Below are 26,249 nucleotides of genomic sequence, written 5' to 3'. Positions count from 1 at the left end.
GCCTAGGCTACGGTGTTTTGCGTTACGGAATAACTATATTTGCCCATTGTAGCGAAACGTGGAAGGACAAGATTAATAGGATCCTAAAAAGCTGTCTCCGAAGTGTTGTATATAGAAACCCGACATTTACTACTGAAAGCGATATGTTTTCCTTTCTGGGGCTACCGAATGTTCAAAATCTGTTTAGGTACTCTGTTGTTTTAAAGCATTTTTGGTGTGACCGGTTTAAAACCCAATTAGTCCGAAGCAGAGTTCTTAGGCAAAATTCCCACTTTTCTTTGCCACACACCTTCACGAGGTATGGTACCTACTGTCGTGCCTATTATGTGCCGAACCTATTTAATGCAATTTCGTTTGACTACACTGAGGTCGAGTCTGTACGTGAATTAAAGTGTCTGTTGAAATTTCATTTCTTTAGGTAACAAAAGTTAATTAGCATGATTCTCTAGGCTCATTCCTAATATCCTGCATTGAACTGGTGTATCTTTGAGTTGTTCTCTATATGAGAGTTAAGCAGCCATTACATTAATGGTACTCTCCAGCGATTTGTCGTTGACGCCGGGTCCAGTGCAACAAGCCATGTGGCTTAGGCGGACCCGCCTAAAGATTGTTACTTGATGAAATAATAAAGTTATTATTATTATTAAAAAATTATTATTATTATTATTAAAAAATTATTATTATTATTATTATTATTATTATTATTATTATTATTATTATTATTATTATTATTATTATTATTATTATTATTATTATTATTATTATTATTATTATTATTATTATTATTATTATTATTATTATTATTATTATTATTATTATTATTATTATTATTATTATTATTATTATTATTATTATTATTATTATTATTATTATTATTATTATTATTATTATTATTATTATTTTATTATTATTATTATTATTAATATTATTATTTATTATTATTATTATTATTATTATTATTATTATTATTATTATTATTATTATTATTATTATTATTATTATTATTATTATTATTATTATTATTATTATATTATTATTATTATTATTATTTATTATTATTATTATTATTATTATTATTATTATTATTATTATTATTATTATTATTATTATTTTATTATTATTATTATTATATTATTATTATTATTATTATTATTATTATTATTATTATTATTTTTATTTTATTATTATTTTATTATTATTATTATTATTATTATTATTATTATTATTATTATTATTATTATTATTATTATTATTATTATTATTATTATTATTATTATTATTATTATTATTATTATTATTATTATTATTATTATTATTATTATTATTATTATTATTATTATTATTATTATTATTATTATTATTATTATTATTATTATTATTATTATTATTATTATTATTGTGGTCGACGTCGCCTCCGGCGTGTGGTCTCGTAGGATCCAGGTGTCCTCTCTAGTAAGACAATCAATGACAAGAAACACGCTTGTCGTTGCAGCTTTGACATCCGGGTCCTGACTAAGTCGCAGACACTGCATAAAGGTTTCGACGTCCGTGAGATGAACATCTCCCTCCGCTCTCGGAATGAGTTGCAAAAACAGTTGCCCGATGTGTGTAACGGTGAACCCTACAGATGTACGAGTGGTACGAAAAAAAGCGGTGGGCATTCTCCTTCTTCATGTCTCCCGAAAGGGGAAACCTGTTTTTTCCCGTGCCAATAAGGACAGCAAGCCACATGTCAAAACACATATTCTAGCGTCACACATATCAAATGAAAAATAATTCTTATTCGATCCACACAACACAGGTTCATTCGCTATCTTAGCACCTCTCTCGTAGCAGAGACCTGGGAGTCTACGCAAGCTTCTAAGTAGTGGACATTTGTCCTTCTCCATGTGTCCAGTAAGGGAAAACCTGTTTTCCCCGTACCAATAACGACAGCAAGCCCAATATAAAAACACACCTTCTAGCATCACACATAGCAAAGGAAACATAATTCTTATTCGATCCACAGAATACAGGTGCATCCGTCGTCTTACCACCTCTCTCATCGCACATGCATGGGAGTCCAAGCAAGCTTCAAGAGGTGGGCATTCTTCCTTCTTCATGTCTCCAGAAAGGGAAAACTAGTTTTTCCCGTACTAATGCTGACAGTACATCACTTGTAAAAACACATCTTATAGCATCACACATAGCATAGAAAAAATAAGTCTCATTCGGTCCACACGATAGCGGTGCATCCGTTCTCTTGCCACCTCTCCCGTAGCAGAGACCTGGAAGTCTAAGACAGTTTCTAAGCGGTGGGCATTCCTCCCTCTCCATGTCTCTAGTATGGGAAAACCTGTTATTCCCGTACCAATAAGAACAGCGCGCCACATGTAGAAACACACATTCTAGCGTAACAGATAGCAAAGGGGAAAGAAATCCATCCACATAATAGAGGCGCATCCGTCGTCTTGCTACCTCTGTCCTAGCAGATACTTGGGAGTCTAAGCATGCTTGAAGCTGGGGCATTCTTGCTTCTCCATGTCTCCAGAAAGGGTAAACCGGGTTTTCACGTACCAATAATAAGAATAAGGCACATTAGAAACACGCCTTCTAGCGTCACACATAACAAAGGACAATAATTATTATTAGATCCACACAACAAAGTGCATCCGCCGTCTTAGCACCACCCTCGTAGCAGGGATGTGGGAGTCCAAGCAAGCTTCTAAGCGGTGGGCATTCTTCCTTCTCCATGTGTCAAGAAAGGGAAAACCTGTTTTTTCTATACCAATAACGACAGCAAGCCACACGTAAAAACATACCTTCTAGTGTCAAACATAGCAAAGGAAACAATTATTATTCAATTCCCAGAATACAGGTGTATCCACCGTCTTAAAACTCTCTCGTAGCAGAGACCTGAGAGTCTAAGCAAGCTTTGAAGCGATAGGCATTCTTCTTCTCCATGTCTCCAGAAAGGGAAAACCTGCTTTTCCCGTACCAATAACAACAGTAAACCAAATGCAAACATACACATTCTAACGTCACACATCATCCGCCGTCTCACCACCTCTCTCATAGCACAAACATGGGAGTCTTAGCAAGTTTCTAAACGGTGAGCATCCTTCCTTCTGGGTGTCTCCAAAGGAAAAACAACAGTAAGCCACATTCTAAAAACACACGTTCTAGCATCACACCACATCCACATAATACAGGTACATCTGCCGTCTTCCACCTTACTCGTAGCAGGGACGTGGGAGTCCAAGCAGCTTCTAAATGGTGGGCATTGTTACTTCCCCATGTCTCGAGAAAGGAAAAACCTGCTTTGCCGTGCCAGTAACAGCAAGCCACATGTAAGCCCCTTCGTCTGGCAGCTTCATAAGCAGCTTGTAAATCGTGGGCACTCTTCGTTGCCCATGTCTCCAGAAAGGGGAACCTGTTTATCCCGTACCAACAAGAGGAACTCATATGTAAAAACACACGTTCTACCATCACACATAGAACAAAAAATTCTTATTCGATCCACACAAAGAATGTGTATCCGTCGCCATACGCCATCTCTCGGAGTCTAAGCAAGCTTCTAAATGGTGGGCACAATCCTTTCTCCATCCCCCCAGAAAGGGAAAACCTGTTTTTGCGGTATACCAATAACAGCGAGCCATATGTGAAATCACGTCGTTCTAGCATCACACATAGCAGAGAAATAAATAATTTTTATTCGGTCCATACAATAGAGGTGCATCTCTGTCGTCTTAGCTCATCTCTCGTGGCACAGACCTGGGAGACTATGCAACTTGTAAATGGAAGGCATTGTTCGTTCCTCATGACTCCAGAAAAATGAAACGTGTTTTTCGCGTACCAATAACAGCAAGCTCATGAAAAACACACGTTCTTATTGTTCCTTCCTTCCTACACGTTCTTATTGCTATTCGATCCACACAAAGAAGTACATCCGTCGCCATACCACATCTCTCGAATCACATACCTGGAAGCGGAGCCATTTCGAGGGGGGAGGGGGGGGGCGATATGAGCCACCGCCCCGCAGTTTTTCCCTAAAGGGGGCGGGCAAGTCTGGAAAGCACGGTGGGCAAGAAATCGACAGCCGCATAATTGTCATCCGCACCAAAAAAGAAAAAAAAAAGAAAAATTCGTCGTTGCTCCTATAAACCGCTGAAAAAAGAAGAATTCCGGACGGTGTGTATAAAAGCAGAACTTGTATTCTCATAGGAAGTACACTAAACCCGTGCGACCAACTACTGCAATTCACACTAATAGAAGTGCTTGTTTCGAAGTTCGTTGCTACTGCCTACGTTCTTTCTTTTGGCACGCCAAGCGCGTGACTGCGATGCACGAGACACCAGCGACGGCGAGGCTCGGTCAACTGTCCCCTCATTCGTCTTCACATCGGAAGAGCAGTTTGGCTGAAGTAGAAATGAGGGGGAAGGAGGGTGTTTCAGGGTTTCAGGTTTATCGTGCCCCAGGCGGACTTTGACACGGCGACGGCTGTCCCTGGGGGTGGAAGCAAGCTTCTTAATGGTGGGAATTATTCCTTCTTCATGACTCCAGAAGGGAAAATCTGTTTTTCCAGTATACCAATAACAACAGCAGACCACGTGTGAAAACGCACGTTCTAGCATCACACATAGCAGACAGAAAAATAATTGTTATTCGATTCACGTAATAGAGGGGCATCCGTCATCTCTCACAGTACATACCTGGGAGCCTAAGCAGCCTATAAATGGTGGCATGTCTCGAGATAGGGAAGCCCTATTTTCCCCGTACCGATAACAACAGCAAGCCACATGGGCAAACACACGTTCTAGTAGCACACAGCAAATACAAACTAATCGGCATTCGATCCAGACAATAGAGGTGCATCCTTCATCTTACCACCTCACTCATAGCATATACCTGGGAGTCTGAGCAGCTTCTAAAGGTTCTGCTGGGTTCAGTCTATCCGGTCCCGCCAATTTTCGGGAGACTGCATAGATGACGGCACGCGGAATTGCTGAGATTGCTCGGGTGAGTCGCGTTCGGTTGTTGCGGATGTTCAAAACGTAATTTTCGTGTGAGTGTCTAACATGCAAAATATAGCGAGATGTGTGCAACCGCACTCTCCCTGACTTGCTCGATCTCGCACGAACAGAACATTGCGAGAAGATCGGACAGGCCAAAAAAGGTACGGGGAATCTTCATCGCACAGTCGTCATTGCGCGGGTCACGGCACCAGCACGATGACGGAATGCTCATTCTTTTTATACACCCATTCCGCCACCACACTGCCACGATGACCCGTGCTCCTCCTGTCTTCGTCTTTTTATCGCAGCGTCGACTTTACGCTTGACTACCGGGCTAGAATGATGGTGCAATAGACAGTCTTTTATACGTCCATTTCACCATCGTGCTAGCACGATGACCAACCTCCCCCTGCGTTCGCGCGCGCGAGAGAGAGAAGCTATATTTCTGAGCTACAATTTTATTATTTTTCACTCTCTCGATTATTATGACAACGCGTGCACAGACTTGGTCTTTTGTGTTACTCAATCCCCGATGACGTTCGAGGGCTCTCCTGCGGGTTCCCCATCGATGGTGACGCTGCAAAAACGAGAGTGCTTTGTTACAATGCATTGAGACACAAAGGTTGGAATTTACCCTCGTATTGGCAGCTGCCGTAAGGAAAGGAACGTACGGCGTCGACCAGATAGCGCTTGTCATCGTAGGGGACCAAGCTCTTCTTGACTCTCGAAATGGTGTACATTGTTTGCTTTATGCTCTGGATGGTGCACTGCTTCTGCGAGACTGTCCTTTCATTGAACAGAGAATCTCGGTACACTTCATGCAATAAGTGTCTCCTCACCACGTATTTCTTAACTCCTGTTTCCCTCCCTCATCGACATCAAGGTCGGTGAGGTCATCCACCAAGTTTCTGGACACAACGAAAAACACCTGATCTGCAGAGTGACGATGTTGACCACTGCTCTCCCATTCCGCACTGTAGTAAACGAGGAGGATGGTGTTGAGGGCCTCCTCAATGACGTTGTCGATGGAGAAAGACAAAAACTCTAAAAAGTCCTCGAAGACCGCCCTCGGAACGTCGATGTTGTCGATAAGTTGAAAAAAAAGCGACAGGATACTGAGGATCGTGTACCCTATGCAAATGATGAATTCGTAAATAAATAAAACTTTCTATGACGAGCACCCACCAGTCGACGGCTCCATAGCCATCAGCAACTGCCTCACACTTTCAAAACGCCTCATCGTCAATTTCGACTCGACGTTGAGGGTTGAGCTTAAGAAGGTAGACTAAATGACTGACTGACTGACTGAGTGGCTGAATGTTATGGGCTGGTCCCCCATATTCACTTCCCATACTCAGGTTGCATGGCTTCGTATTCCTCTATTGAGCTGGGTTCCAGCGATCAGCGCGCGCGAGAGAGAGAGAGAGTAGACAGAGAAGTACAGAGATAAATTTTATTAAGCACATACATATACTATACATATATACATTTAGTCGACCTGGTCGACGTCTCCTCCTCCTCCTCCTCCTCATGTTCTTCGATGATCCAGGGGTCGTGTCTAGAAATAAAGTAGGAGAATGAACATCGGTTCTATGGTTTCGTATTCCTCTATTGAGCTGGGTTCTCACGAACGATTAGCTAGCGCGCGCGAGAGAGAGAGAGAGAGAATGAAGACAGGGAAAATTTTTATTCGGTATATACAGTTATTCGACCTGGTCGACGTCTCCTCCTTCCTCCTCCTCCTCCTCATGTTCATCGAGGATCCAAGCGTCGTGCCTATAGAAATAAACAAAAAGAATGAACATCGAACAAGAAAGATCTCTCGGAAAACTTACGGGATTTGTGTGCGCATCCACCGATCGAGGATGTCTCTCCATCCCGCACAGCTCACGTGGTTCCACTGGGTGGTGAGGGACCAGCGGAGGTGCTCTGCGGCCCCAAAACTTAGTGGTAGAGTACCTTCAAAACAGAGCTGTGCCTGTAAGTTTCGGGGGAGTCTAAAGAAGAGTTCCCCCGTCCAGTTACCGATGCATAGCAATCTGTGTCCACTCAGTCACGTAATACCCCATGAACACAGCCACCGTTGCGTCCTCAATTTTGACGTCCTCACTGAACGTGAAGCAGTGAAAGAAGGTCTCCACGTCCATGCGGGGGACGTCGCACCCCGACGCCGGTATCAATTGGAAAAACAGTTCCACGACTGCGATTACTGTAAACCCTACAGAAATGCATGAAATAAAATAAATAAATAAATAAATAGATGCATAAGACGCTATACAATGGAGAACAGACTCACCGAAGAGGGGACAGATGTGGGCCAGGAGGTCCAAGATGGACTCGTAACGACGAGGTATATCGCTTAGTTGATCGGACAGGGAATAGAGGACAAGGTGACAAGAGGAACGGTCCATCTTATAACCGCGGTTTCTCACGCTCGCGTGCATCCGGCGTAATCGTATCGATTACGGGAAACCGCCATTTTCTTGTTCAATATGGCGCGCGCGCGCGAGTTCAAATGTTAAGCCTAAGGCAGTTGTTATCGTTGCTTCCAAACGATGGTTCTAACCGCTGTTTCCAAACATGTCCCAACACGTTCAAGGACGATAGAGAGTGAGGGAGTAAACGTTAGTATAAATTTCGAAGCAGTAGCGACAGTTTCAGCAATCGTATAGAAAACCATGCTCAGCTTGGAAGATCCTCATAAGTGATGCCCGTTTTGAGAAAAGGTTTGTTTGTTTGAAGTATTTCGTTTTCAGTTTTCAACAACTTTGCGACCATGATTCGTTATACGGCGTTTCGGTTGTTGCAGTTTTGACAGCGCTCTGGACATCTACTTTCTTAAATTAGGCATTTCTTTAAGCGTCGGCCACAATAAACAAAATGCACTCTCTTCACAAACGTTGTTTCTTTTTCTTTAAAAAATAAACAATGTGATGTACTGAGAATGGCTTCTCATTTTCTTGTAGGATGCCAGCGACATTTCTCGCTGGAGAGGTCAATTCCCTGTACACACAACTGTATTAGTTCGTGCCACAATTCATCATTATGTGCTCCAGGTCGACAACTACAAAATGGGCGGTGTGGAGAGCGACCGCCGCGCTGCGATGCGGGAGACAAGTGCAAAGGCGCTGGGAGTCAGGGGGGTCGGACTCGCTCAAGGAAGCGTGACCACAAGGGAGCTGCCATCCGTTGGTCATGGAAGGCTTGCCTTCCGTTGGCTGCTTGATTCTGCTAAACTTGATGTGCTCACTTGCTATCGAAATTCGGCGTACTATGTGCGTATCTCATATGTATTTGTTAAACAAATAAGCAGTGCATATTTTCCCACTATTTCACTTGCTTGTGTGCTGTCGTTCGTTCGTCACTTTATTATTACGAAACTCGACAGACCAGGGCATGGAATGGTGGGTGGTTTCTTTTTTGCCATTTCCGGTTCCCGTCCGTTCGCAGAGCAGCATGAAGATGACGATTTAATGTGTGTATTCATCTTTGGATTACTGTTGTCTTCAGAAATACATGCCTACATTCGTTACGATGGCTAACGATTTATTTAATAATAATAATATAACGGCCTTTGCAAAGTGGAAGGCACATCCTCGAATCTGGAAATCTGGAGAAAGCGTTATGATATGGGGCCTAGTGCACTTGTACTATTCGTTTGACGGAACTTGTCAACGGTGCCCACCTTCAGGGAATTGTGCTCGCTTCCAAACGCATTGTTGGCGGGTTGAAATGCAGCGCATTCAAAATCGAACAGCCAAGTTGCCGTCTGGAGTCCGCCCGAACTTTTAAACCTTTACTCAAGAGCATGCTTCAATGTCGTGAACATCGTTTCGTATGCCACCGTGTCGCATGCTTGCATTAGAGCGTAGAGGACAGGATGGGCCTCACCCTTTACGAGGACAATCGTGTAGAGCTGGCCAGGGTTGTGGAACTCGGGTGGGCTGTGTTTGAAATTTCCGTCGCCGAGTACAAACTCCGAGCGAAACACAGCTTCCAAGTCCTTCTCGGCGAAGAAAACTACCATTTTTCTTCCGTCCACGTGATCCTCGACTCGCAAGAACCTCGCAGGTCGGTGAAGTGACGGTTGGATGACAGTGCTCTCCGTTCTGGCGAGCAATCTGCCGTCAGTGGTTGATAGTGCTTCGTCGAACACGTGGTGGGGCCGCTTGCGGCTTCGTCGGATCTCTGTGCACACTTCATACATGTACCTTTTGCTCAGAACCTGCGAAGTTGTAGCGTCCTCCTGTGGCGTGCAGCTGTGCGGAGTTCTGGGATGGTCGGGGTACGCAACCAACACGCCGTTCTTAAGAGGGGATACCACCTCCGGCGGCCCCATGTATTTTCTATGGGGCAAACTTTGCAGTCTCTTTCGGAAAATAATGAACCGATTTTCACGAGACTGGTCTTGTTGGATAGCATTCGGAAATGCGCTTTGTCGCTTCAGGAAAAAATATTGCTTTTCTCAAGACATTTTTCTAAACGCGTTATTGAAGTACAAAAAATTACCAAAATTGGATACTCAAGCTTTGACACGCTCTGATAAAAAAAACTAAGAGACCTATGCGGAAATTTTCCTGGAGCGGCAAAGCAAAAATCTTTCTAGAGCATTTTAACACGAGGATCATCCACATCCGATTATCTGTTCTCTCGATATATGATAAAATGTGAAGGTTGGTAACGCGCTGCATTTTGCGCCTCCCTGTGGCGCCATATCGCGGGCTAAAGGGGTACAAAGAATCCCTCCGCCACACAGCAGCGTAAATCCAACACCCTATCCTAGATTCCCTTTCCTGAAAGGTTCCATTCCCTCTGATGAAGTCTTTGAAACAGCTCTTTTTGGGAGATTAGGTAAGGGAATGACAAAAGCGTCTGCTGTTTGGGATTGTTGGAGATAGTATGTGTGTCGCAATCTCCCAGTCTGTTCCCTGCCTAGGGTTTTTCCGACCTGATCGGTATGGCAATGCAAGTTTTCCGGCAGGCAAGTCTGCAGCTGTGTCGATCACCCTTGTTTGTTTTCTGTGCACAGTGGCCGCCTATTTTTCGGTGAAAAGACCATGTATCCTACTTTTATATGGTGCTGTCTTTGAAAGCATACAAGTTTTTAATTGCACTGAGTATGAAAACCGGCACTGCTTTTGTTATTACTTGCTCCGGTGCAGGGTTTTAGGGAAAAATGCCCCCACCCCCCAAATAATCAAAATGCCACCGAAAAAATTATCAGCTGGAAGAAATGTGCACAAAAAAAAAATGTCCCCTGAGGGACATCCAATATTGATGCGCGTGGGCTTGTTCACTTTGGGCTTCGGTTTTTTGCTACAGTGTGAATAAACACGGTGGGGGGGGGGATATGAAGATGAATTAAAGAAAAAGGGAAAAAAGGAAAGGTCAACCGAAGCGAGTAGTCGTATATTCTGTTTGAATTCCGAATCAAACATGCAATTCAACGTTCGAATTCCTAATCGCATCGATGTTTCTTCCAAACCGAACACATTTCAATAATTGATTGATTGATTATTTACAAGAAAACCAGGGAGAAACATTTCAATAATGTCGAAGCTGCGCACGTTAGACTAGAGGCCATAAAATAATGTGAGCGCTGCTCCAGCATGGAAAGCAACGGAGGACACGAAACGTCTAGGTAAATTGTAGCAAGATAAGCTAAGTTGATAAGGAAATTTAAAGATTACGTCTGTTTCATGCTGAATAATGATTTCGCATGTGGTGGATACCATGCGTACGGGTGTAGGAAAAAATGGTCGACAAAAAATGGCCCCTCAAGCAGTCTTGTGCCCGTGACTCGACAAAGGTAATTGATTACCGTTACCGTTACATCTACGCAAAAGCCAATTGATTACCGTTACCAATTACTCGACTCCAAATGTGATTGAGTAACGAGTAGAAAAGTAACGCGTTACTCCGGTCGTTACTCTACATTCACGCAAATTATACCCGTCCTTGTGTGCCTCAAGAAAAAAAAAGACAAAAAGAAGAAAAGAAAAAAAGAAAAGGAAAAGAAAAAGCTGTTCAACAGCGGAACAGCTGAAGAACAGCAAAAAACACAAACGCCTAGAAGAGGTAGATCTGTACGGCTACTGTATTTATGGCCCCTGTAGCCATTGACCCGATTGTGGGAGAACATTGCGTGGAACTTCCCCATGACTCACTAAACCCCAAAAGCTTCATGTACCACACCTCTGGTGTAGGAAAGGATTTGGGAGAGAGACCCTGAGATTCCAGAACGTTATTACAATGACCTCCGCTTGCTACAGTATAACTAGAGTCACTAAAAAAGAAGAACGGCCCAACTAAGGCTGACGGGCTTGACTTGGTGCAGAACATCAGAAAGACAAGTTAATCTCTGCTAGAAAAGTAGCCAATTACTGGGTAATCGATTACTCGGAAAAGTCATTGATTACTGGAAAAATTACTTTCACAGTAAACTAACTGATTACTCGAAAACTTAATTTCACAGTAAAGTAACTGATTGCTCAAAAATACCTCAGAAAAGTAATTGATTACAACTAACGCAATTACTAGTAACGAGTTACGTACAAGTCTGCCCGAGAGTACTGCGCGGACAAAAATGCAGGGGCGTAGTTGCAGATCGCCGATGAAGCACATCAAAGCCGACCGAGTGGTACCATTCGATCTTCCGATTTGTTGAAATTGGGAGACGTAGGTTCTTGTTTCTTTTCTTCTTCTTCTTCTTCTTTCGTGTGTTAATGGATTAATGAAATCTACAATTGATTCGAGTTTAACATAAAATCGACATGACTCGCTGCACTAGTTCGCTAGCGATCGTTCGCTGGAAGCTAGTTTTTTTCATCTGTTGGTCAGACTTTTCTATGTCGATGTTTTATGGATAATGAAAGCTGTACACACACTTATTCAATTGTTTCATTGCCCTTACAACTCCGCTTCTGCTGATGATACGGTTAATCTACAATTGAAGTATCAGAAGACAACTGAAAAACCTTTATGTGACCTGCGCTGATCGTGAATGACAAAGATATGAAAATAACCAGTGGTCTCTCCTCTTCAGCTGAAAAACAAAACAAAAAAAAAAAGAAGAAAAATTTCGCATATTCGTTTCGAATACAGCTATTTACAATTCGTTTCGCATGTAGTGCCCCTGCGAATTAATTTCTATGGGAATGAAGTTCACCAGGGCGCCGACAATCACTCATCGGACAAGAGCTCACCCAACGATATCGCTCACATTTTTACCGACTGCGACTCTTTTACTGCCATGGCCTTTTCTTTTTCTTCTGTGGGTTCATATTCTAGGACCATTTATTCCGTCACCCATAAGTCAGACATCGAATAGGACGAAAGTATGACATTGTTGTAGAAGTTCTAAACAAAAGTGTTTTGTCGCCTATTTGTGTCTCCCTGCCCGATTGTGACCGTTTCCAATAAAGGAGAAATAAAAAATGGTATGAGACTCGTAAACATCAAGCATAGACATGAAAGAACTAAGATGTGGGTTCGAGTCCCACAGCTGGCTAACCTTTTCAGTAACTTTCTTCTTTCATCGTTAATCAAGCATAGGTTCGCTTGCGTGTGTGTTTTGCAGATTGGAGAAATTCTATATGGTAATGTAATCAATCAATCAATCAATGCACCACACTTTTTCTGTGAATACACAGCACTCGGCTTTATGAAAGCCTAGCTTCTATCTGCGAAATGTTTTGCAACTCCCAGCCAAAGAAACATCAGCAGGTCAATATAATTTTAAAGAAATAAGCGCGGCGAACGAAACGTAACACTTCGACTTTGCGTGCTGGTATCGAAGAACTCAGACATGGAAAGCTTAGGAAAGCTAAGATAACATCAACCCCAGAAGTCAGGAGATGCAGTCCACAAAGAGACAATGAAGAAGAATTCGCCTTGGTCAGACCTGTCTTTTTTCCTTTAGCTCAGTTGACCTTGGCAACCCACACATGACGGGAGATCCCTGCACCTCAATAGTCAAGGAGGTCACACGTGTTTATGGAACTACACAATCCCGCGGAGGAGAAACTCGTAACAGGGGTATTCATTAGAGCTTTCACCTTGATGAGACCCGGATGTTTGTGTGGCGCCATCTACATGCGACAAAGTCGTGAATCGGAGATGGCTCCTCGGTGATATCCCCTCTTAACAGTAACATGTGCAATTAGGCAGCGCTCACCTTCATACGTGGCAGACTTGCTGGCCTCTAGCACGCAGTACACCGATAATAACTCACTGAAGGGTCCCTTGGGTGCTTGGACTTGAGTGAAAATTCGAGCACTGCATTTGCCCACCTCCTGCTACGGTATTGGATAATGTCCCGAGTTCTGATGTGGGAGGGCAGGTAGATTGGAGCAGCGTAGTTAGACTCAATCATCGGCCGGACACGTCCGCTGTGCTCGGTCACCACAGCCCAACCGTACAAAACGGCAGTCGAAGTGACGAACTTAGTTAATGAATCATCTTTTGGAAGAAATTTGGTTTTCTTGGATTAAAAACAATTAAAAACCCCCAGTGCTGGGTAGGACGAGGACAGAGGATAAAAGTTGGTTTTCTTCCTTTGTTTCCCCTTCCATTCGTTCGCCCTCCATGACCCTCACATTCATTTATTACGTCATTCTTAAACTCAAGCATAGAAGACACACCCCGTTGGATGCTCCGTCTCGCATTCAACCCTTCTTCACGTTGAATAATTTTTCATGCTGTCACGTGACCCTGTTGGATCCTCCTTCTCGTTGGACCCTTGAGCCTCAAGCGATAAGAGAATCCCATTGACGGCGCGCCAAGTGCGTTATCTATATAGTCTTCCTATATAAACTCTATGCTGGGAGTCATACGCGGCGGCTGTATTGAGAGACAGGCAAAACCACAAGGGGTGATCCAACTACGGTATTGTTCATCACCGTGTTTTATGGAAAAAAAAAAGAAAAGTCTATACTTCTCGCTACACGCAATGACATGCTGGGAATTATTTCTACGGAAATCGACGGCGTTCGAGCACCCGACGCCTCCGAACTGCGCCTTCCCTTTCCAAAAAAAAATATAAAAGAAATAAGAACGAAAAAACGCCCATAGCATGAATGGCAGCTGCCAATTACGGTTTGCACTTTCTATGTTCTTTTACTCTCTTTCTTGTAAAGGAAGGAGAATTTGACATCATGGTGGAAAAGTTTAGGTTATCTGCTATGAAAGGCATGTGCCACCAAAAGTGGTAGAATGCGAAGCATCTTGCGATTTTGTTCTTGTCGCAGTGGACATAACTATAGTTTTGACTCACATTTTTTAAAGCAAGCCGACATTCCGTAATTCACAATAAAAACCTGAAGATGTGCTGCTGGACTAGTTATCCGACAAAAAACTCGTCAAACCTACTACTTTTATGGATTTTTATTTAGAGTGCCCACAGCAAAGCTATCAATATGCAATGAGAAGGTTGGTAAAGGCCTGCGTAAATCGGTCTAATCTGGTAACTTGAAAGTTAGCAAAGGAAACATAGCATGGTTTAGTCCATCATCTTGCACTATTGCAGTAGAAACACTGTCATTTTTGCATCGTATCTGTGAGAATCTGACATATGAAAAATGAAAATTGTCGCTTGAGTAAGCGCTCGATGCACTTCGGTAGAAGTGATGCGTTGTGGAAAGAGTGATTTTTTTTCAATTTTTTAATCTCAGTTAATCGGATTAGTTCAATTAACTTGTGACATTAGCACAGTATGCAGTAATCTGTGGAAAAGGCTTTCTGAGTGTAAACAAACAGACCCACATTCGTGTGTGGTGCAGACTATTCTCAAGAGTTAAACCACACACTCTAGACATAAGTGCAATCTTCCTTCCTGTGACACCGAGTCAAGTTCGAGCCCCACGAAACAACGTCACCCCCATCATAAACCCCAAAATACAAACTAGAGGCATAGATCCGGAGCTGAAGTTCTGTGTTCCGCCTACGCTACCGCCATCTGTTCAGACGTTTTTACACCGGTGTCGGTTTAATGTGCCTTATGGCCGCCATTTTCTTCATAAAGTAGCAAGAGCCGACTCATCGAATTGTTCGGTTGTGCAACGGTGGGGGATAGTGAGCATATTATAATGCACTGCACTAGGTATGCGTCTCAAAGAGCTACTCTTAAATCTGCACTTGCTCGACTAGACAGCAGGGTCTTCAATATAGTGAAGGTGCTGGGACTTTGGGCACCGAACACGAGGGATGCTGCCTTGGAGGCACTTGTGAAATTTGTTCAGAGCTGTGGGATGGACACAGCCTTTTAGGATTCTCCGTGCATGATCTTGGTATAATTGTGAAGAGTGGATAATTGTGAATAGTGAACTTCTATTGAACATGTGAATAGTTGACTTCTGAATAGCGAACATGTGAATAATGAATAGCGAACTTGCGAGTAGAGCACATGTGAAGTTTTTTTTTTTGGTGGGATGGTGAGAATTTATGTTAGGTTTCCTTACAAACAAACAAACTAAAGGCAAACAAACACATACACACACATAAATGGTATGATGATGTGGTGGGTCATTCACCGCCGTTATGGCGGTACACTGCCCTATTGCGCTTGTGGAAGGGAGGAGAAAGTGATGATGATGGAAAGGTGTCCTGTTAGAGTTTGTCAATTAGTCCAGTGCTGGAGACGAACTCAGCAACAACCCGTAGGCCTTGTATCTGATATAAGGGGTCTGACCACAAACTCTAATTTTAATACTCTAAAACTCTGATTTAATAAAACCCCAGAATAAAACCCCGGCCGGTAAAATTGCAAAAGAAAGACTCTGCTAAACAAGTATAAACATGCGAGAGCGCGTACAAAACATCGGGGAAATGCCTAACCGCTACGGCAAATGCTACACATGCGACAGCACAGAGAAAAGGCATAAGACGAGCGCTCAACCCTAATCGCTCCGTGACCGCACATCGCTACGAAACTCGAAGGCTAACACAATGTGGAAACGGCAACAAAATACTAGGAAGGCATTGCGGAGCAAGTTCAGACATACTCGTCGGGGAAAGGCCTAATTGCTAAACATTCAACAGCACGCAGAAAACACTACACATCAGGGAAAAGGCTTAAGATGAGCGATTAGGCCTAACCGCAGCGTCACCGCATAACGCTACGAAATTCAACAGCTAACACAAGATGACAACCACAAAATGCTAGCCGCAAGGGTAAACATGAACATTGGTAAGCATGCGACAGCACGGAGAAAAGGCTTAAGACGCACAACGTTACAAAACATAACGGAGATGATGGCGAGGAAGTCATGGCTAGACAAGTCCAGTCATGCGGGGAAAAGGCTTAAGACGAGCGCAGAGCTAGGTAAAAATGTGCGAAGACCAGACACATTGGGAAAAAGCCCTAACTATACTATACAGCAAATCATTCACCTTTACCCCAAGGCGACGGAGCGTCCGCTCACGTCAACAGCAAGGCCTCAACTGACGCGGTGTGGCGACGGTGGACCGACCGACCGTACGTCCTCTTCCCACAAGAGCCAGCGCTCGACTGACAAAAGCGCCTCTCTGACAGTGTTGCCAAATCTCATTTACAGGAAGTCGCTAGTGGCGTCCCGAAAGGTCGCTAAAAGTCGCTAAAATTGAAACTGAAAGTCGCTAAAAAAGTCGCTGCCGAAATAACCCCTTTTTTCTTCGTTGCAGTAATGAAACGATATGTTATGAAACGCTATGAAACAATGTCGTGACATTCCTGCCGGATATTTCATCGAAGGAGCGTGAGGCGGCCCAAACAGGACGTGGCAAAACGAGTCTCAGACTGTCGTTTGGATAAGAATGAGAGCAAGTAAATCAAATTCGGGACACTAAACATGAAGCATTAGATATAATTTATTATCTAGTCAGCTATTAAACTTTAAAAGTACATACAAACACCATGACTAGAGGAGACTGAACTGGAACGTCTTGTACAGTTCAGCCATCTGAAAGGCGCGCAAAATGACTATGATAGTGGGAAAAAACAAGCGTCGTCGTCGCTTGAATTGTCACATGCCATCACGCATTCGTCTTCGCTGTCTCCCTCCTGCACAGAGGACGACGTACCAGCAGAGGCTTGTGTCGCTGGGACACGCGTATATGCTTCCATGGTTCCAACCTTCTGCAGTACGCAGTTGGGTAGCACATACGTGTAGCAGCATTCGCCTAATCGCCGCAATCCACTCCTGATGGAAAGAAGCGCCGACAGGGTTTCTTATTTGCATTCTGTTTCTCTGCTTTGTCTTTAGAACAGACATCTAACTAAAAAGCCTCTCCACTTCCGCGTTTGAGTGTGGTATCGAAAGCAACGCAAGTGCAAGATCTGCAAGCTCCTGGAAAGGGTTCAATCCAGCGGAATCTCTGTGGTGCCACACTTCACACCAAAAGGCCGAAGTCGATGTCGTATCACGCCAAGGGACGATGCCCAAGTTCCTCCATTGGAACACAACCTTATCTATAGTTGGTGGCTCGTAGCGCAGAAGCTCTGCAAGGGGGACTATGGAGCCTCTGGTCGGACGCAGGCATTCGGAAACTGACAACTGCGAAATAGTTTTCAGGATTTCGAAGCTGCTCGGGAGACGGTTCCGCAACTCTGCAACAAGCTTCACCGCAAAAGACAGACGGCGTTGACGGACTGCGACTTCTTCTTCTTCAGAAACTTTCGCTTCTCTCTTAAATCTCTCATAGCCGTACCCGAGATAAGCGTGACAGTCGACGTGGCTGGTTATGTCTTCCTGTAATGGATTTACCCTCGCTGTTGTTAAGACGACTATCTTGCTGATAGATTCGATCAGGCGTTCCAAGTCCTGCAGGAGTTTTGTCGAGTCTGTTTCTTCTCCCTCAAATCCTTTTGATGTCATATTTACTTCTTGGAGAACAGGGTGCAAAAACAAAAGGTACAGCTTATTTGCTTTGTCCGAGTACATCTGGTACAGCATTTCGGCGACGTAGCAATTTTCCTCGTTTCTGGCGAGTTCGAAATGCAGTTTCAGCTCGTCCCATTGTTCTAGGATGTGCGAAACCGCTGGCTCTATGGAGATCCATCGCGTCTCGCACATCCGTGGGATTTTCAGCGGATCATTGCCCCCGTTAATAGCGTTGTATAATGTTTTGTACATGATCTGCCGCTTGCTTGATTGGCTGAACCAACTGCGTGTTTACCTCACAAGATACTCAATATTGCGCGGAAGGGTCTCTCGCGTTGCGTGCGAGACAGCGAGTTGCAGGGAATGGCAAACACATCGCACCATCACCAAATTCGGGAGGTTGAATTCCTTCTTCATTTTTTCGTAGACACCATTGTTGACGCCTGTGTTAACCGCTGCGTTGTCAACACCTATGCCGATAATGTTTGCGGGGTCCAAATTCAGCTTCTCCAGGAGGGTTTTGATGCCTTCAACAATCGCTCAAGCTGTTCCAGCTTCTAACTCTATGATGCCAAGAAATGTCGACAAAACACGCTTAGATGTTTTGCTGAAGAAGCGGATGACAACCCCGAGCACCTTTATCACCGATATGTCTGTGGACTCGTCAATGATGAGGCTGTACTGACGGTCCCCGACATCTTTTCTGAGCTCGTCGGCGAAATGCGGAGCAAGAACGTTGCGGATGATTTCTGAACACTTGGTCCGGTGCATCCTAATGCCTTCTGCCCCCTTGCTGTCCCGGAATTCCGTTTTGCAGAGCTGAGAGAGGTGATCACGGGACATCAGCGAGGAGTGTTCGGCCACATACATAGCCAGGCGGGCTTCTGCCGAACTTTTTCTGGTTTTGTCGTCGGAAGTGCCGAACGTAATGGTTGTTTGCTTATTTCTTGCAAAAGGCTCCGACGCCCTCTCGTGCTTTTGCGACTTACTATGTTTCTTTATGTCAGATAGCCTGGCATAAATCTCGCACTTGCAATACGCGCATTGGGCCCTTGTCTCGTTGTCTTTGACTGGACGAGCCACCCCTTGAATGCTGGGAGCATTTCCCAGCTCTTGCGGTACTTCTGATCGTACGTGTATTTAGGGGGCATTTTGGAAAGCGCGTGCAAGCGGTGCGTCAGAAAAGCTCAAACGCTGCGAGGAGCAGAAACGAAACTGCACGGAGCACGCTGGCGCCCTCTGTGCACGGCATCTGTGGGAGGTGACTGACCCTGAGCAGCCACAGGCGGCAAAATGTGGCGCAATTTGGTATCGAAAGGTGGTGCCAGAGCCTGTCGTCCACCGAAATGTGAAAGAAAAATCACCATTCTTCCTAGCTTCATGAAGGAATATCGGTGTCGCTAAAAAAGTCGCTAAACGCTCCAGAAAGTCACAAAAAAATCCGCTAATCCCAAATACAAAATTTTGTCGCTAGACAGACCCCAAAATCCGCTAAATCTAGCGACTTTTTCCCAGATTTGGCAACACTGCTCTCTGAAGACGCTACACATGTGCGTGCTCCTAGTGCCGTCTGCGCCGACGCGGCTGGCCAGCCGCCAGCGGTCATCTCTTGCGCACACGCTCCCTGAAGCGCCGAGTTTTAGTTTCGTCCTCTCTTTTCTCTGCACGCCCTCCTGGCGGCAACAGGTTGCTTACCCGTTTCGGTTTCACTCTCGTTTATTTGTGCGTGTTTATTTGAAAACACTCTGTAAAGGGAGCGCGCATTGCACTCGCGTCATCATTTTGACCAATACCTCGAAATGTTCAGCTACTACGCCTTATAAACTTTTCTCCACGTCCATGCTTCTTGTGAAGAAGTGGAGAATGAATGTTTCAAAAGGATAGTCCCCGTGATGAGCTCGTCAGTCATCACTGCTGTTCACTTTGTTCCACGGTCACTCGATCCCCAAGGATGTTCACAGACTCTCTTCTGGGTTTTCCGATGCTGCACAAAGAGATAATGGATGGGGTCGTACTGGCATATGAGACAGCGCGGTACTGCGAACAAACAAAATCAATTATGAGATTCCCCCTCACGAAACAATGTTCACTTTTCCTTGCGGTTAAAAAATGCTTGAGGTAGTTGTTGTCGTTGGGCTATGGAGAGGTTGCTCGGCAGCTAGAGGAGTCCCTGAGTGTTTGATGACATGCGGTGACAGCGGCAACCGTTTCCTGAAAGTCACATAGAAGATTTATGCAGCCAACTTCAAACTCCTTTTTATTCTTTTAGGCGATTTTAACGCGCACAATCCACTCTTGGGTAGTACAAAGATCGACTGTTGGGGAAAGATGCCAGAAAAATTATTCCTATCATCATTCATTTGTCTTTTGAATACAGGGGCACCTATGTATGTACATTCTACTACGCAGTCCTTGTCAGCATTAGATCTGTCTCTGTGTAGTCCATCTCTTTTCGGAGTTTTAGAATGGGCAGTACAAGAGAATCCATTGGGAAGTGATCATTTTCCAGTGTTTTTTTTTTAATTTATTCAAGAGATGGGAATGTAACTTACACTGGCTATGTACAAGGGATGGCCTAAAAGCAGCAAGTCTGCTGCTTGACGAGGGCACACCCCCAAGAGGATACTCGGCACAACGGCAGTAAAGTACATACAAGCAATACACACGTGACGACAATACACAATATGATTCGTGCAATGTAACTTTGAGCAAAAAATATTAATTGAAAAAAATAAGAGAAGAAACCCAAGAATATACAACATGAACAACAAGTGAGTCAAAGTACAAATGGAAACCATAGACTCTAAGCAGGTGAAGTCAGGTGACAAACATAGATCGCAGATCTTTCAATGAGAAGCTCTGTATGTCTAGCCCATGCAGTGTATATTTGTTAAGAAGCGACGAGATATGATACGACACAGTTTGGTCACCATAGGTTGTACGCGATCGAGGCACTTGCCAAAGCTGGGCCTGTCGAGTTTTTTGGGTAAGATTTTGTTTTAGTTTGAACAGTGATAAGATTAACTGGTTATCATGTCTAACTGCAGTGAGGTAGGCTTTGAAAAGATGATAGTCATAGTAATGGTCTATTTTAATGATATGGAGGCTACGGAAGATGTCAGCAGTATGCGAAAGAGCTGGTACACAAGCAATATACCGTATTGCACGTTTTTGCTGTAGGAGAAGAGTAGTTAGGTTTTGTTGTGTTGTCGTGCCCCATACGAGATGACAATAGTTGAAGTGAGACATGATTAGAGAATTAAATATCAATAACTTAACAGACTTAGGTAATAAGTATCTGTGCCTACTCAAGATTCCTATCGCTTTGCTTATCTTTCCCTTTAGATAGCTTACATGGGCATCCCAGGAGAGGTGTTCGGAGAAAAACACTCCCAGTATCTTTACAGTTTTGACTATTTCAATAGCCTCACCTCCCAGGGAAATGTTAAGCGAGTGGTGTTCTGGCTTATTTCTCGGCCTGTAAAGTATCGCCTTTGTTTTAGCCGCATTTATGATTAAACGATTTTTTGCGCACCAAGTGCCGATATCTGCCAGGGCTCTGTTCGCCTTCCTAATAAGGTCGTCAATTACATTCCCCGAGAAAAATAAGGTAGTGTCATCGGCGTAGATGAAAAATTGCCCGAGTTCAGTGACTGTGGTAATGTCATTTACATACGCGTTAAATAAAAGCGGCCCTAAGCTACTACCCTGGGGTACACCCGCGATTAGCTGTAACATGTCAGAATGACAGTTATTATTATACACATATTGGTATCTGTTTTCCAGGTAGGACCTCAGAAGAGACAGTGCCACCCCACGTATGCCGCAATGTTCGAGTTTTTCTAACAGTATGCCATGGTCTAGAAGGTCAAAGGCCTTTGTAAAATCAATGTAGATACCTAATGTATAGAACTTATTTTCAAGATTTTGAATGATTAATTCTTTTTGATATAAAAGTGCAGCCTCGGTTGAGTATTTCTTACGAAAACCGAACTGTGAATCTGAAATGACATTATGTATGGAGAAGAACTTCGTTATTCGAGAATGAATTATTTTTTCTATCACTTTGGAGAAAACAGGCAATATTGATATTGGCTTAAAGTTCCCAAGCTCATCATGTTGTTTACCCGATTTACGTAAAATGATGACTTTGGATATTTTCATTTTTTGCGGGTAGATACCAGTTGAGAGGGAGAGGTTGTATATGTGGGTTAGCACAGGAGCAAGGATGTCAATAACAAATTTAACAGGACCAATTTGGAAGGATTCGTAATCAGATGCCTTACTGTTTTCACTATTCATGAATAGTGTAAAGACCTCACTTTAAGTCGTTGGCTCAAGGAAGACGGAGTCCATATTCCTCGGGGTAGTTCTGTAATAGTTTGTGCCAGAAAGAGATGGGGCGGAATATTGCCTAGAAACATTTACAAAGTGTTGATTGAATTCTGTGCATAGGCTCTCACCAGTTAAGGTTACGGTACCAACGCTTACGTGAGTAACCTCACGGCGATCTATTTTTGTGATGTTTCTTATCGCTTTCCATGTAGCTGCTGAGTCATGTGCATTTGCAAATAAGTTCCTGAAATAGATCGCCTTTGCACGTTTGACGCATGCTGCGACGCGATTACGAAAGCTCTTAAAAGTTTTAAAGACATTGCTGTCCCTAGAACTAAGAAAGTCATGATAGAGTTTATTTTTTTCTGCAATAAGTTTCAGTAATGCTGGGGTCACCCAGGGTTTGCGTACGCGGCGGTTTATTTTTTTTAGCCCTAACTGGAAAGTTAGCATCATAAATACGTTTAAACAGGCAGAGGAATTCGTCATAAGCTTCGTTCACACATTGCATCGTGGTGAGGAAAGACCAGTCGACGCTCTGGATATCATTTCGAAATTTCCCAAGCGATTCGGCAGTAATTAATTGTGAAATGTAGTAAACAGGCATCTCCCTGCGTCTGTGCGCGGGCGCAACAAATGCATAAATGGGAAGATGGTCACTAATGTCGCATGAGAGGGCACCAGCAACTATATCAGATTCGTTCTTGTTAGTAATGAAGACATCAATCAGTGCGTGGATGTACAAACAGTGATTCCTGTCGGAACTCTTATCACATTCACAAACCCGGAGGCGTCAAGGAGCAAACATAGTTCAATAGCCGCAGTGGAATTACTGAGTAGGTCTATGTTTATGTCTCCACTCATGTAGAGCGTGTACCTGTTTTCAGATGCAAAATCAAGTAACTTATCTATCAGGTTAAGAAAGATGGGAACATTTCCTGAAGGAGGACGGTATACGACAACAAAAATGCGGGAGTCATTTTTTACACATAACATTTCTACGTCTTGTGAAATAAAAGAGAACTCATCTATTTGTTCATAAAGAAGACTTCCCGCCATCTGCAAAGCTATACCACCTCCTTTTCTATTGCTCCTACTCAGACAAATATTCTGACATCCTGGTACAACAAATACATGATCATCATCAAACCACGTTTCAGAGAACATGATTACATCGAAGGAAAATTTCATGGATTGGAACAATGCTATAAGATCATCGGATTTATTGTACGCTGCACGAACATTTAGGTGAAAGAACGTGAGAGCATTACGTGGCTTAGTCAGTGTTTCAGGCGCATCATACATAAGTCAAAAACGTCAACATCAGAAAGTATGGCTCGTGCATGTGTATCTATCCAGATACCTTGATAACATCGTCGGGATGGCAAACATATACAGAAGGTTCACCCTCTGACTTACGAACATAGACTTTGCCATTTTTAACCCATGCGAATGCCAGTTTGGACTCCTTCTTTTTTGAAATTGCGACGCCAAGAGGCATAGGTGCTCGTTCAGAAAAACTGGGGTCTTTGTTGTTAAGCCAAGGTCTAAAGTAGATAGACGTTTCCCTTTGCATTTGGTGAGTGTAAAGTCGCGCGTTTGTCTATCCTTAAACTGAAGAATAATGTTCATTGTGTCAGAATTGGGAATAGGCACCGAGTGCATGATATCAACACGTTGCGCTAACGAAGGCTCACCAATCGCGCTCCAAAGACTGGAGATCATAGCTCCCACGTCCTGTTGCTCATTCAAAGGCACACCTTTAATCTCAATGTTCCTGTTTCTCATGTACTGTTCACATTCAGTAACCCTTTTTCCTGCTGCCTTCAGGGACGCCTTTAGTTCGTTATTTCCCTTCTGAAGTGCTTCGTTTTCGGATTTTAATTTCTTTTGCTCATCGAGCAGTGCCGTGAACTTTCCGTTCATATCATCGAAGACATTACTCATATGCTCCATGGCGGATTTCATTTCACGCATTTCCCTGCGGTAGTCGCGCTCGAGTGTGTCTTGTATTTCTTTAAAACCTAGTTTCATTTCCCGCTTAAGTTATTCACTTAGTTTCGCCATATCCTTACCCCTAGACATGACACTTCAGTAAAATAGTACACAGGTGTCAGTGGCAGCAGCAGCAGCAATACGCTAGCAAAAACAGGTAACGAGGTAAGATAGCAATGCTCACCTGCAAAACACAAAGGTGAAAGTAAGACACGCTGTTCGTGAACAATGCCGTGCTGCCGCTGACACCGAGTAAAAGAGCTCGACGGTGGCAGGTTCCTTTTAACAGTCAGTCGTGGCGATGACGGTGACCCAAGCCGACTAGTAGGGATGACAGAACTGGCTGGTTACCAGGTTCCACAATGCACCGATGAGATAACGCTGAGTGCAGGACGTTTCAAAACCGGTGGTAGTATCAAACGTGGAAGTTGTGTCTACACGATAAGTCACAATTGACAGCAAGGTTCAGAACACTGCAAAACACAAAGGTGAAAGTAAGACACGCTGTTCGTGAACAATGCCGTGCTGGCGCTGACACCGAGTAAAGGAGCTCGACGGTGGCAGGTTCCTTTTAACAGTCAGTCGTGGCGATGACGGTGACCCAAGCCGACTAGTAGGGATGACAGAACTGGCTGGTTACCAGGTTCCACAATGCACCGATGAGATAACGCTGAGTGCAGGACGTTTCAAAACCGGTGGTAGTATCAAACGTGGAAGTTGTGTCTACACGATAAGTCACAATTGACAGCAAGGTTCAGAACACTGCAAAACACAAAGGTGAAAGTAAGACACGCTGTCCGTGAACAATGCCGTGCTGCCGCTGACACCGAGTAAAAGAGCTCGACGGTGGCAGGTTCCTTTTAACAGTCAGTCGTGGCGATGACGGTGACCCAAGCTGACTAGTAGGGATGACAGAACTGGCTGGTTACCAGGTTCCACAATGCACCGATGAGATAACGCTGAGTGCAGGACGTTTCAAAACCGGTGGTAGTATCAAACGTGGAAGTTGTGTCTACACGATAAGTCACAATTGACAGCAAGGTTCAGAACACTGCAAAACACAAAGGTGAAAGTAAGACACGCTGTTCGTGAACAATGCCGTTCTGCCGCTGACACCGAGTAAAAGAGCTCGACGGTGGCAGGTTCCTTTTAACAGTCAGTCGTGGCGATGACGGTGACCCAAGCTGACTAGTAGGGATGACAGAACTGGCTGGTTACCAGGTTCCACAATGCACCGATGAGATAACGCTGAGTGCAGGACGTTTCAAAACCGGTGGTAGTATCAAACGTGGAAGTTGTGTCTACACGATAAGTCACAATTGACAGCAAGGTTCAGAACACTGCAAAACACAAAGGTGAAAGTAAGACACGCTGTTCGTGAACAATGCCGTGCTGGCGCTGACACCGAGTAAAGGAGCTCGACGGTGGCAGGTTCCTTTTAACAGTCAGTCGTGGCGATGACGGTGACCCAAGCCGACTAGTAGGGATGACAGAACTGGCTGGTTACCAGGTTCCACAATGCACCGATGAGATAACGCCGAGTGCAGGACGTTTCAAAACCGGTGGTAGTATCAAACGTGGAAGTTGTGTCTACACGATAAGTCACAATTGACAGCAAGGTTCAGAACACTGCAAAACACAAAGGTGAAAGTAAGACACGCTGTCCGTGAACAATGCCGTGCTGCCGCTGACACCGAGTAAAAGAGCTCGACGGTGGCAGGTTCCTTTTAACAGTCAGTCGTGGCGATGACGGTGACCCAAGCTGACTAGTAGGGATGACAGAACTGGCTGGTTACCAGGTTCCACAATGCACCGATGAGATAACGCTGAGTGCAGGACGTTTCAAAACCGGTGGTAGTATCAAACGTGGAAGTTGTGTCTACACGATAAGTCACAATTGACAGCAAGGTTCAGAACACTGCAAAACACAAAGGTGAAAGTAAGACACGCTGTTCGTGAACAATGCCGTGCTGCCGCTGACTCCGAGTATTGAAGTATCTGCCTCAAGTGGATATATTGGCAACGTGTCCCCCAGGTGGAAACTTCAACAAGCCTACAGAAATACTTT

At 43.9% G+C, this 26,249-nt stretch overlaps 1 long non-coding RNA gene across 1 annotated transcript in view; it reads left to right on the top strand.

Moving 5' to 3' along the window:
- LOC135385521 (uncharacterized) overlaps positions 1-26,249 on the top strand; it is a 310,261-nt gene that overhangs the window by 70,870 nt on the left and 213,142 nt on the right. The gene's annotated exons all lie outside the window — the stretch shown is intronic.

The sequence above is a fragment of the Ornithodoros turicata genome, chromosome 2, assembly GCF_037126465.1.
Source record: "Ornithodoros turicata isolate Travis chromosome 2, ASM3712646v1, whole genome shotgun sequence".
NCBI lineage: Eukaryota > Metazoa > Arthropoda > Arachnida > Ixodida > Argasidae > Ornithodoros > Ornithodoros turicata.
The sequence above is the reverse complement of the archived record's forward strand: the minus strand, read 5'-3'. Positions and strand labels throughout refer to the sequence as shown.